The sequence below is a fragment of the Lonchura striata genome, chromosome 2, assembly GCF_046129695.1.
Source record: "Lonchura striata isolate bLonStr1 chromosome 2, bLonStr1.mat, whole genome shotgun sequence".
In the NCBI taxonomy this organism is placed as follows: Eukaryota; Metazoa; Chordata; class Aves; order Passeriformes; family Estrildidae; genus Lonchura; species Lonchura striata.
In genome coordinates this window covers 80,539,505-80,552,334 of record NC_134604.1, presented here as the reverse complement: position 1 = coordinate 80,552,334, position 12,830 = coordinate 80,539,505, and the positions used below count along the sequence as shown (strand labels likewise).

Genomic DNA, 12,830 nt, shown 5'->3' with positions numbered 1-12,830 from the left:
TATCTCCCACTGCAAAGGACCACTAGTATTCCTAATTAAATAATTAGTACCCAGCATCTATATTCAGAGTATATTGAAGAAAAAACTGATGAACATATTTGATGTAAAAGTCTTCCAAAGAAATTACTTACTTATTATGTAAAGGATTTTACTGACTCCTCCCATGATTATTTCTCATCTGAATAATGAAGAATGGATATTCTGAAATAATAAATGAAAAAATCAGCATCCATTTTTCCTACATGAGTGGATTTCATACCATTCCTTGGCTATGATGAACAGGCCATGTATCACTGCTCTGGATTCTGAGGTATGCACTACTCATCACCTCCCAGCAGTGGCAGGGAGGAGTAGCTGCCTTCTCCCTTGAGGCAGCAGTAGGTTCAGTGTCTGCCTCACTCCATGGAACCTTCACTGGTGGTAGAGGGATCTGGTGACTACACATTCTGGCCCAATTGGTTCTTTGTCTTTCTAGTTGTTTTTTACTTTTTTTCTCACCTCTCCATCCCACATGGAGATTTCTTGCCTTCACACTTGTAACTGCTCAATTTACTTTCTTCTAGATGCTTATTATCTCTGCTTTCTGGTTTTCTGTCCTTTCTCCCACATGCTCTTCCTTATGATACCTCTAGCTCAACATAATCTTAGTCATCTATGCTACATCTTCACATATTATCTTACAGCAGCAGGGTTTCATTTCAGGTGATAACATTTCCTTCTGTGACTGACATTTCCCTTTTTTACATTGAATTTTCCTTCAAGTGAAATGTTAGGGAAAATATTTGTGTCTGAAAATTATTTCCGTTTATTTATACAGCAATCTTAGAGGCACACTAAAACCTTTTTTTATAAAATAAACTAGAATGCAACATAATACAAAGATGAAACTTAACAGTATCCCTCCTTGAACAGAGATTCACTTTATCCTCGGATATAACATCATAATAGAGAAAATTGAGAGTTGAGTTTGAGAAGCCAGAAGAATGGAAACTTAAAACACATATTAATGTTTTTTATTTTGCCTTTCCATAGCAGATATTTGTACCTCTAAGACATTTTTTCACATGTCTCTATTTTTTGATTTCTGGGGTTTTTTTAAAGAATGCTTCACAAATTAGCTTTTTTATACAACCTTGTGCAGTAAAAAAAGTCATTGACATTTAAAAAAAATATTCAATTCCACATAAATGTGTCCTGTACTTGCACAGGTGGGTGCAAACAGAGTTTTGGAGCCCACATTTATTATTGCAAATATATTTAACGTCTAATAGTTACTCAATAAATGAAGTTTTTATAAAAAGTGTACAGAAACAGTATTTTTAACTTTAAATTGGTTCTCAAAGAATGCTGAAGTTGACATTTATGAATACAAAACAAGCTTGAGACCTGAAAGAGTCTTATAATAGCTGCTGTCCAAATTTTTACACAGCTTAACTAAAGCCCCTACTTATGTTTTGTTAACAGACCAAAAAATAAGGACTCGTCATAGATCAGGAAAATTAATTGTATTATTTTAATTGCAAAGAAATCCAGAGTTTTATTTGGTTTTCAATTTAAGATTTGTAGTTTACTTATGATTGGCTTTACAGTACAGCTCAGGGTTTAAAACTGTGACAAATCAAGGGTTTAACACTGTAACAAATCAAGGACTTCTGAAAACTGAGCTGTCTTTCTTCCTGTTGTTCCCTATCCCTGGGCCTCGTATTCTCTGTGTCTTACAATACTCAAAGTACTTCTGCCACTCTTCCTCTGACTCCTATTTTGGCCAAAGGTGCTAACTTCAAAAGAAAAGAATAATAAACCAATTTTAATTATTCTTTTTTAATCCAAGATTAGCAGGCTGAATTAACAATTAAGAGGTATTGGTATTCTTTCTCTTCTAATCTGTGGGTATTCTCCTGTTGGGTCTATTATATTCTCAGCCTTTGTTTTACTACTTGATACTGTTAGCAAATGTCAGTGTTCATCAGTATCACAGTTTGCTTTACTGCAGGAGATGCTTTCAGTTGAATAGAAATGAAAGGTGAAATGCCATTAGAGAAACAGTGTTAAGCACTGAGACTCAGTTCTTCAGAATGATGTTTTTATTATTATTTTATGGCTCCAGAGGACTATCCTTTCTTGATAGACAGCAAAAGTGAAAATTTTAATACACTGTCATGATTCATCTTCCCAGTACTTGCCTATTTTTTCTCCTACAAGAGAGAGAAAGCATATTGAAAAAACCAAATAAGAAAACCAAAAACATCACCATAATACATGTAATTACCTACAGACAAATTTTATGCTTCTTGAATTTGATAGAAATTCTGCAGCAAATGTAAGTGTAGGAATAACACCTTGCCAGTTTTGTATCATGTGTACTGTACCACTCATCCAGATCTGAACAAAGTAATGGGAAATGGGAAAAAGGGAAGGGAGAAGGGAAGGGAAAGTGAAAACTGAAAGGGAAAGGGAAATACTTGAATAGGTGTCTCTCAGTCAGTCAGGTAATATGAACAAACTTAAATTTATATAACTTAAATATGTTTATAAATATATTCACTTTATGGGTCTGCCTGGGTTGGAGTTGATTTTCTTCATAGTAGCCAGTATTGTACTGTGGTTTGGATTTCTCACTAAAGCACTGTTGATAAAAACAGTATTGTGACTATTTCTGATCATTTCTTGTATAACTCTAAGGTTGTGGCAGTTTTGGATTTTTTGGATAATTTCTTTTTTTTCCAATCTGCTCCCTACAATGAGTGTGCTGAGGATAATTTTGCTGAGGATGCAAAAGAATCTGGGAGGTGACACAACCTTAGCAGATGACCCAAACCAATCAAAAGGATATTTGAAGTAACATAACATAATTTATGCTCCTCATTAAAAACTGTGGGGAAACAGTCATTGCTCAGAGAATAGCTTGTCATGCCTGTGGGAAGTGGTATGGGATTACCTTTGTATTACTTGCTTGTTTGGTGTTATTTCCTTCATTCCTCCCCCCTTTAAATTGTATTCATCTAGACCCAGGAATTTTTTAGTTTCACTTTTCTTGCTTACTGCCTTGTCCAGCAGGTGCAGGGGGAAAAAGCAGTTGGCTGTGTGATTTTTAGGTGCCTGATGGGATCAACCCACTGTTATATAGAAAACAGAGGTTTTCAGGTTTGTGAAATAAATTGTTTCTTTGCTTAGCAAGAATAAAGGGAAAGGTAACAGTTTGAGTGGTGGCAAAGAGATCTGGTGAAAGTGATATTGTAATTTACAGAATGGTCCTGTGAAGGTGATCTTAATTTTGTGTGGTATGTATAAGCATGAGTACTGAATATGTAAATACTCACTGGGGAGATATAGAGAAGGAAATTAGACATTATTCAGTATTACAGTAACATATTTAGGAAAAGACAAATACCAGTGTTAGTTCTTTCTATCAATATTTTTCTCTAGATTTATTAATTCAGATAACATTAGAAAGTTCTGTCTTCTAACAACGTGAATACTGGTGGTTAATGTGTAGTAGATAGGGACAGGCAAACGGAAAATCTCGGGTGTGACGGAAAGAAAGACCCCCTTCCCCCTCTCTCAGAGTGTGTTGTTAGCCCGAGTAGCCCAGGTGAAGCCGGGCTGCCGTGCTGTTCCTTGCAACCAGGTCACCTTGCCTTCCTTGAAGGCAACATATCTGATGCCGAAACCCGGGAAAAATTCGCTCGGGTAGTGGGTGTCACCTGGACAAGAACAACGGCCAAACCGGTGAAACCGTGTTCTCGGCGAGGGAGACGTCCCGGGACCCGCGATCGTCATGGATGCCATCGCCAGGGTCCTAAGTGCGATGCATAAGCAATGGGGTATTGAGTGTAGGCTCAAAGACTTTTATCTTGCTATAACAAGGCTGCTTGAGCTTGGGGCAATTGAACGTCCTGTGGATGTTTTGCATCTGGAGATATGGGAGAAATGCACAGCCACGCTGGCCGAGGACACGAAATCCTCAGGCAGTGGCAGAAGCCTTAAGGCATGGGGCAAAGTCAAGAAAGACCTACACAGAGCAATAGAAGAGCAGAAGGCATGGAGCGCGGCGGGCAAATGTTTATTGGTTACACCCAAACTAGGCGTAGGAGCGGCAACGCAAACCGCCCCTGAGGGTGATCCGCCCGGGAGCGGGGATCCGGGGGGGCCCGGCACGTCACCCCCCTCCCCAGGCCAGAGCCCAAACCCCCCCGCGGAAACCTCCCGAAAATCTGCAGCTTCCCCATCCCTCCTGCCGCCACCAATCGGTGACCCGTTGCCGGAGGTGCAGCAACGCTCAGAATCCTTTTGGCAGGGACTGGCGAGGGAAGCCAGAGACACAGAAACCGCAGCTCGGGAAAAGATCCTAACCACGCTGCCACCCTACTCCGTTGAAAATGGCTCTGGCAGCCGAGGAGAGGGGCGGGGCGTGGGCGGTCTTGGCGCGAAAAGTCTGGAGGCACGGGGTATTACGAATGAGCGTATGCGGGAAAAAGAGGAGGAGAGCGGCAGAGGGCTCGGAGCTAATCAGCAGCCATGCCAGACGCTGCTACCATGTAAGGGAGAAAACCCCCCCTGCAGGAGGCAGGGCAAGCCCAGGGGGCGGGAGCGGTGCCACCCCCAGGGGGAGGAGCAGGGTTGGAGCCGGACAAAAAGGCACCGAGCCCCGGAAGTTCGCTGGCATTCGACTTCCGACTCGGAGTCCGGCAGCAGCTCCGCCAGCTTGGAAGAGCTGACGGAAGCCAGCTGGGACTCTGAAACAGAGGAAACGGAGCCAATGCGATTTGAAACAAAACCGAGTAAAGCTTTAAGCCGCACCGAAAAGCAGCCACAATACGAACAAGCCCAGTTTACCGACTGGAGAGAAATAAAAATAGCCTGTGCTGAATGGTCCCCAGCGGCTGCCATACAAACCTTCCCGGTGAGGATCACCGGCCCAGAAGGAAACCAACAAAGGGTATATACCCTGGTAAACCCAAAAGATGTACAGTCAATTGTCAAAGCCATTGCAGAAAAAGGAATCAATTTGGCCATGGTTTCCACTTTAATTGATGGTCTTTTTGGTAATGACGACTTGCTTCCCTTTGGTATAGAACGAATAGGTCGCATGATACTTGATGGTGCAGGAATGATTGTGTTTAGACATGAACGGGAGGATAATTGTACAAAGCTATTAGCCCAAGCATCTGACGCGAGGCACGTGGTGGCCACTTGCCCTCACTGCCAGAAGTCACCCCTATGGACCGGTGGGGTCAACCCGAGAGGTCTCAAGGCCTCAGAAATCTGGCAGTCAGACTTCACTTTCTGCGAACTGCTGAAGCCACGAGCATGGCTTGCAGTGACAGTAGACACTTCCAGCGGAGTAATCATAGCAAAACAGCACCTCAAATCCAACTCTAAAGCCACAATCCAGTACTGGCTGACAGTTATGGCACGGCTTGGTATCCCCAAGCAGATTAAAACTGACAATGCTTCCAATTTTATCTCCAAATCAGTGCAGGAATTCGCCTTGGTGTGGGGCATCACCTTAGTACAGGGAATCCCATATAACAGCACCGGACAGGCCATTGTTGAGCGAGCAAATCAGACCCTATAAACCAAGTTAGAAGTATTGGCAAAGGCAGAGGGCTTTGCCAATTCCATTCCCTCAAGAGACCAAACACGCATGCTGGCAACCGCGTTGCTAGCACTGAACCAATTCCCTAGGGGAGATGAGACAAACAGTCCCATTCGAAAGCACTGGGCCACCCAGACACTAGAGGAGGGCCCACAGGTCATGATCAAAAACAAGCTAGGCGAACGGGAACGGGGCTAGAGACTGGTGCCTATGGGATGAGAGTATGCGGCAGTCAAAAAAGAGGGCAGAATCAGGTGGTGTCCACTCAGGTCAATCGAATCTGACCTTCAGAATGAAACTAACGAAAAACTGTGAGTTTCTGTTTGCAGGGCATGTTCATGAACCGTCCCCGTGACGCGTACACCCCTGTTCCAGAGAGAAATGACGAACCACCAAGCTGCCAGACAAAACCCAAGATTCCCACACCGGTGAGACCCAGACATGCACAGTGTCTTTGTGCGATTTCGCTGTTAGGGCTTGTGGCTGGGGGGCAAGCCGACCCAGGCCACTACCCTCATCAGCCATTTAGGTAGGTCATGCATCTCTCAAGTGACAAGGTGCTCAAAGAGGTCACCACAGAGAACACAGTCAGTCGCAAAAGCCTTAGAAACTCACCTTGCGAGAATTACTCAGGTTTACCAAACCCCTTTTTCCTTACCAAGTTACAAGTTTGTACCTCACTCCAGTGCCTATATCTACGACTACCTCATTTTATTTATGAAAAGGAGGGGGGAGATGTAGTAGATAGGGGCAGGCGAATGGAAAATCTCGGGATGTGACGGAAAGAAAGACCCCCTTCCCCCTCTCCTCCTGCAGCACATTATCCATTACCCCAAAGAATGTAACCACACCTAACCCAGTAGTTTTCCACTCCTGACTAACCCTAGGGACCCTACCAAACCCCCCCCTGACGTAGCAAAGTCCCCCAAGACTATTTAAACCCATGAGATAAGATAATAAAGGCTTTTGACCGTCCACCACACTGGTGCCTGCGTGTGTTGTTAGCCCGAGTAGCCCGGGAAAGACCGGGCTACTGTGCTGTTCCTTGCAACCAGGTCGCCTTGCCTTCCCTGAAGGCAACATTAATGAGCACCTTCAACAATGACATAACTTAAGGTCTCCTAAATTTTCCTGTTAAAAACTAGTCAAAGACCTAATTTTAGTCAGATTTTCTTAGATGTTGAGTGCTAAATATGGCTAATTGAGATAGCAAATTTAGACTCACGTCTGTAAAAAGCAATTCCTCCCTTACCTGGAGGTTGAGTTCCACTCTATTTAAATCATGTGACTTAAATCAGTCTTTTCATAAGTTTACACCACAAATGTTACCTTAGTATTTACCTGTATGGTTATTTTGTGAATTGTATTCAATAAGTCATTTTCCTTATCCACAGTTTATGAAAAGAAGTTACCCTTTGTAAAGTTTATGTGGAGTGAATATAGACTTGAAATAGTAAAAATCAGAATTATGAAGATGAAGGAAAGGCTCTTAACTCAAAGAACTTTAGAAAAAAAGATTATTTCTATTTAAAATATTAGTCAATTATTATGAATTATATTTAGCACTTTAATGTTCAATACAAAAATAGTAGATAAAAAGCAAAGAAGAATAGCTTACAACAAATATGAACAGCTCTAAATACTGCAGCTATTTCACAGGAAACATTTTTTCCCCACTTTGTACTGAAGTGGTAGTTAATCACAACCTTTTTTCCTAACTTGTAACCTTTTTCTGTTGCTTTCTTCTCTCCACTGACTCAATCTCCATTAAAACAGTCTGCTCAAAAGGCAAAGCTTGCTAAAAGCACTCATGGGAGGGCCAGCATGTAAAATCCATGTAACAGTTCATTATTTTCAGGAGTAAGTACAAGCAGCATTGTGAGAATATTTTAAATAAGGAGTGAATAAATAATACAAACCAATACACACTGGTCCTAATGTGTCTGAAGGATTTTTATTTGTCATTGCTATTTTAGTATTTTGGCTGACTTGATTGAAAACTTTTTTTTTTTTTTTATGTGAGCCTTTATAATCTGATTTCTAATGGAAAGCAACAGGGAAAATGATAGAAAAACAAATCAAGAAGTAAGTATCTGGAATCATACTGTGCACACAGAACTGTGCACCATTCCTCTCAAATAAATCAAACCAGTTAATGGACTTGAGTTACTGTGCATCATGCTTTTGACTGTTTTAGATTTTTTTTTTTTTGTGTTTTGGAGGTGGGTTTTCAAGAAGTTTTGGGAGGATTAGTTTTGTTTTGTTTTTCTTAAAAAGGTCACTTGCCCATTTAATAGTTTCTACTGATGAGAATTATCATATGGATTCAAAACCTCCTTTTGACAAAGGAACTGTACCTGGTACATGGTTTAGACCTGTCTTTTCACACTTAGACCTAGGTATTTTCTGTGTCAAAATTCTGGGACTAAATAAATAAATAAAATTCCTATCAAAGATCTACCCAGACATTTTAACTTCTAGTTTAATTAAGGTTATGTAACATGATATTAAGAAATAAAGGGAGATATAATCCCAAGCAGCAATAGAATTTTACAATTTTCTAGTCTGAAAGGTAGGTGTAGACATTGCCAGATTTATATCAAAAAAGGGTTCCTATTTCATTTGTGCATACTGAGAAAGAAAATCCATGGCTCTGACAGTAAAGATACATGTTAGCAAGATAACCCGAATTAATGAGGAATAAAACACATAGATAACATAAAAGTAAAAATTAAGAAGTGAAACTTAGATAGATAAGGGTTGGGGAAAAAAGTGAAAAACAAGTCTGAGTTTGCTTATATCTAAAAAAAACTGTATTCATTTTTGTCCACAGTTAGAATTGTCCTACCATTTTAGATGGTAAGTTTCAATCAGCCTCCCATCAAAGTGTCCTTCAGTGACCATGTTATGGCACAGCCATTCCAAATCATCAATGCAAAAAGCAAGCACAGAAGTTTCTATATGATGCTGCATATTTCAGGGTCTGAATTGGTGTATGAGAAAAGGTAAGCTACTTCCCAGCTTGGGATGGGAAGCAGGGAATTAATAAAATGTTCCTGATAGTGAACATGACAGAGAACAAAAATTTCAAAGTCAGTGCTGAACTGCTGAACTGAGTTTGTGAAGTTGAGTTATTGTTCATGTTTTCAAATTTACCTTAGTTGTCCCAGAACTCCGTTGTCACAAATGGTTGAAGATGATTATATGTTTTACTTAGCATAGGCATTTTGGGAGATTTTTCCCTTGGTCTGTCCACACTTCTAGGCAGTTTCCTTTCCTACTTTGAAAAAGACATTTGTCCTTTTCTTATTCTACTGAAATATTTTTACATGATTACTCTAAAATTGTGATGAACAACAAATTTAATGATAAAGAACCTATTAGGCTCAGCATAAGAGCAAGGACAATAATGTAAGCATCATCTTTGACTCAGTCTGTTCTCCAGAGCCTCATAGCCCAGCTACATCTAATTTTTGTTGATTCATTCTGCATAATGGCTATAAGATACCATAATCCTCTCTGTCTGTGCAGTTAAATCTCTCCCAAGATCCTCATCATCTCATATCTTGCTTATTGGAAAGTCTTTTCAGCTTTGAGAGATGATCTTGCCTCAGTCAAATCTATTCAGAATGCTACCATAAGGAATTTTCCTAGCTCACTTCTCTTCCCTTTATGCCCTTTCACTGGTTTTTCTATCTCATCAAATATACACTATTTTTCTTTATTAACAGGGACCCTAATGGCCAATCCTCACACTACACACCTAGTTTCTGTTTTCTATGAGCCCAAGCCTGCATACCTTCATCACTCTTGCTACATTTTGCAGCATGTAATTTCAGGCTTACTTTCATACTTCCTTTCATGCCTGGGAAGATCTCCTTTAAAAAACCCCTAGAGCTATCTTGTAATCCACCATCAATTCTCTTCCTAAAGCTGTTATTGGCTATGATGCATAAAAGAAACCAAAGCCCCTAAGCAATTGGTGCAGTAAAACATAGTCTATATTGCTAAGCAGTGTTTGTCTCATGGTCTTTTTGCAGTGCTCTCTTTTCATCTGCATTCAGTACAAAGACTGTCGCCTCAACCAGAGCAAGAAAATACTTTAGTTCTACCTCACACCACATGGTTGAGAAGGATCATAACTCATTATTATTTGGATTCTCAAGCATTGCCTAAATACAGCAGATGATGTAGACATCAGCAGATGATGATATTCTAGGATTTTTAGTGCTCTAGCATTCTCTATGAGTACGTGTTCATTTCCTACAAGAATTTTACTTTTTTTTTATTTCAATGTATATTGAAAAGAAAAACCCGACCAAATAAAACACATAAAATTATATATTCAAATAACTAACTAAATGTGAATAGACCAATCTGCAAAAAATCCTACATTTTATAATGCAAAATAATTATTGCATAATAATTGGACAATAATTAGACAATATTTTTTTGATAAATAGGACTCCTTTGGTTATATTATAAAAATTACTATATAACCCGTCCTCTATATGCAGACAAGAAAAGGAAAAATTCATGGGGTTATATGCCCGTTGGTATCTCCTGCTAGTGAAAGAGTTCCTGTGTGACAGGCCTTAATGTCAACAGGCATTTAAACTAAAGTTAAATTAATTTCTAGCTATCTTCTTCTGTCCTTAAACTTTGTGCCAATTACAGTAAATAATGTTGCTGGCAGATAAACATCAATTTAAAAGTAAATATTCGAATGTATCTATGTCAAACCTACCAGCACGGATTAAGACCATTAAATAAGGATGCCGTAGGACTCAAGACTTTGTATAAATCTGTCCAAATCCCTTTCCTGGATTTCCATAGGTATGGGGAAGAGGAGGTTCTACATCAAGACCTTGCCCCCTTGTGGAGGCAGGGCAGAAGCAGGCATGAATTTATGCCTGTAACTGGAAAGACCTTCTAGGTTGTCTAAAGGAATGAAATCTCTTCAACCTATAAAACGCTTTCAATTAAATGTCAAAAAAAACCCCACCAAAAACAAAACTAAAAAACTTCAAGAGAAATACTATATGAAAACAAGTAAATCAAAGTAAATAAATAGTGAAAACTGAATACTCTGCTTGAGTCCTAGTTTCAAACTTGGCAATACAACTAGCACTGTTCACAGTAGGAGATATTTCAGTCATAGATAAAAGGCTTTATATGTCTGTCATATAAATTAAGTGTGAAAACATAAAAATACTCAAAGCATTGTTAGTATAGCAAACATTTTAAAATTTGAAAAAGAGATTCTTCTAAAATATGTCTAAATGAATTTCTGTCACGGGGTATTATATAATTAATATGTATAACATGCTAAAAAAACCTGAAAATAAGAATGATCTTAATATTACCATAAGGCTAAATGAGGTTTTATACTTTTTGAAATGGCCATTGTAGATATATTCTTAAGGGCTTCTAAAAGCAGAGAGTACAAGCTACTTCTAGCACAAAAGTCCAAAAAGTAAGACTTCTGGGTTAGAAGAATGGAAAAAGTTTTCACTCATATTACCTGAAACATGTGCTCAGGCCATTCTTGCATCTGTCATAGATGAAGAAACTACTGTTATGCATCATTTATCCATTCAGTGGTTTACAGCTCCAACTGTTCCAGGGAAGTCACAAATTCACCAGCTATCAGAAAGAACTAGATTCCGCTTGGAACTATGATTTAGTGTGGAAGAATTCATAATGTCTGTGTAGCCAGGCAGCTGGTTAGACATCTGAGGTAGCTCAAATGTGTAGAAAATGTTGCTTTAGTTCATTTGAAACTTATGTTCCATAAAATAATTAAAGATTGGTCTTTTCCATGTGAAAGTGTAGATATTCCACAAGTCTAAGAAGCAAGCTTGCCTATGCTAGTAAGATTTAAAGGATGTGATGTTTTTGACTGGTATCAATCCACTGCAGAAAGAATTAAGGAGATCACTGCAATTCCTTCTCTACCGCTATGCTAGACAGGCAGATTACAAGAAAATGGCAATTACAAATTTGGTTTTGAAAAGGACTCTAAATAGTTTGGTATATCAGACATGAATAAAGTTTAGTGCTATTAAGGCAAGCTATGTAATTCTAGCCTTACTAACTTACTAGAATCTGAGGGAGGATTTTCCTTCTACCCCCAATATATTATTTGTGGAAACCAACTTCCTAGAGGGTCTATAGATGAAATTTTCCCAATGAGAAGGTCAGATTATTAAAGTGTTGCTTGAAGGCTGCCTATTTTAAACTCACCTGAGACTACCCATCTGGTAACAATTACAATTAGACTCCTTGTCAAGAAATTATGAAAGAAAAACCATTTTCTATCCAACCTAAAGAAACCCCTCCGCCTAAGTAGCAATACTTATGTGAATTAACAGACTCATATTTCCAACTGCAACACATTTCTTGTTTCCAGTACCTGATACATGATGCTCATTATTCTTTAAATCGAATAAATCTGCAGCCAGTTCTCACGTGTTTGTTCTCTGCAGAAAAAAAAAAAAAATAAAAACCAACAGAAACTAAACCAAAAAAGCAACATAAAACTACTGCATTCATTTGCTTCTGATACTTCTTGTAAGGACCACATAATTACATTGCTGCTTAGTTAGTCAAAAATTCCAACAGCATTTTATTATCCAATGCAATTCTCACAAAAGCCTTCAATGCTTAACTTCCTTTTTTTTGCAAAATTGCAATTTTTACTGCTAGGATAGCATCCTCTAACTGACTTAGTGGCTGCACTGCTAATAATAAGTGGGGGAAATGGCAGAATGAACCAATTTTTATGCCCTACCAAGCAGAAAAGTTTGGTTTTGCCTTCTACATGAAATGATCAATAAAAATAAAAAATAACTCCTTGAAAAGTCTTAAAAAATACCTTAAATAATCACAACATAATTTTAACATCACAGCTCTTAATAAGAAGAACACTGAACTGAAACTAACAACACTAAATATGATGAGCTTGAAATTGTTTTGAACTGGTGAGTAAAGCAAATACAATTTATTTAAGGCCATATCCAAAAGAAGAATGAGACACCAGTTGCAGGTTGCCCTCATATTGTATATTTCCAGGTGCTTGAAATTTTTCTATGTGTCTGCATTTTCCTTGCTAAACTGTGTCGGGTATAGAAGATCCATTTTTGCTTCCTGTACAATGAATGAACACAGAGTAAGCACTTGAGGTAAAATAATTTGCAAAGGGTGCACAGCAAGCTCCAGGTGTTGGGAT

At 38.9% G+C, this 12,830-nt stretch overlaps 1 long non-coding RNA gene across 1 annotated transcript in view; it reads right to left on the bottom strand.

Annotated features, from left to right (window-relative positions):
- Window positions 1–12,033, bottom strand: part of LOC110470575 (uncharacterized) — a 74,148-nt gene extending 62,115 nt beyond the window's left edge. The window contains exons 1-2 of the long non-coding RNA XR_002465440.1: window positions 12,015–12,033; window positions 132–201 (exon numbers count right to left, since the gene is read on the bottom strand). This is a non-coding gene — a long non-coding RNA (uncharacterized LOC110470575). The remainder of the gene's footprint in view (window positions 1–131; window positions 202–12,014) is intronic.
- Between the last annotated feature and the right edge of the window lie 797 nt (window positions 12,034–12,830).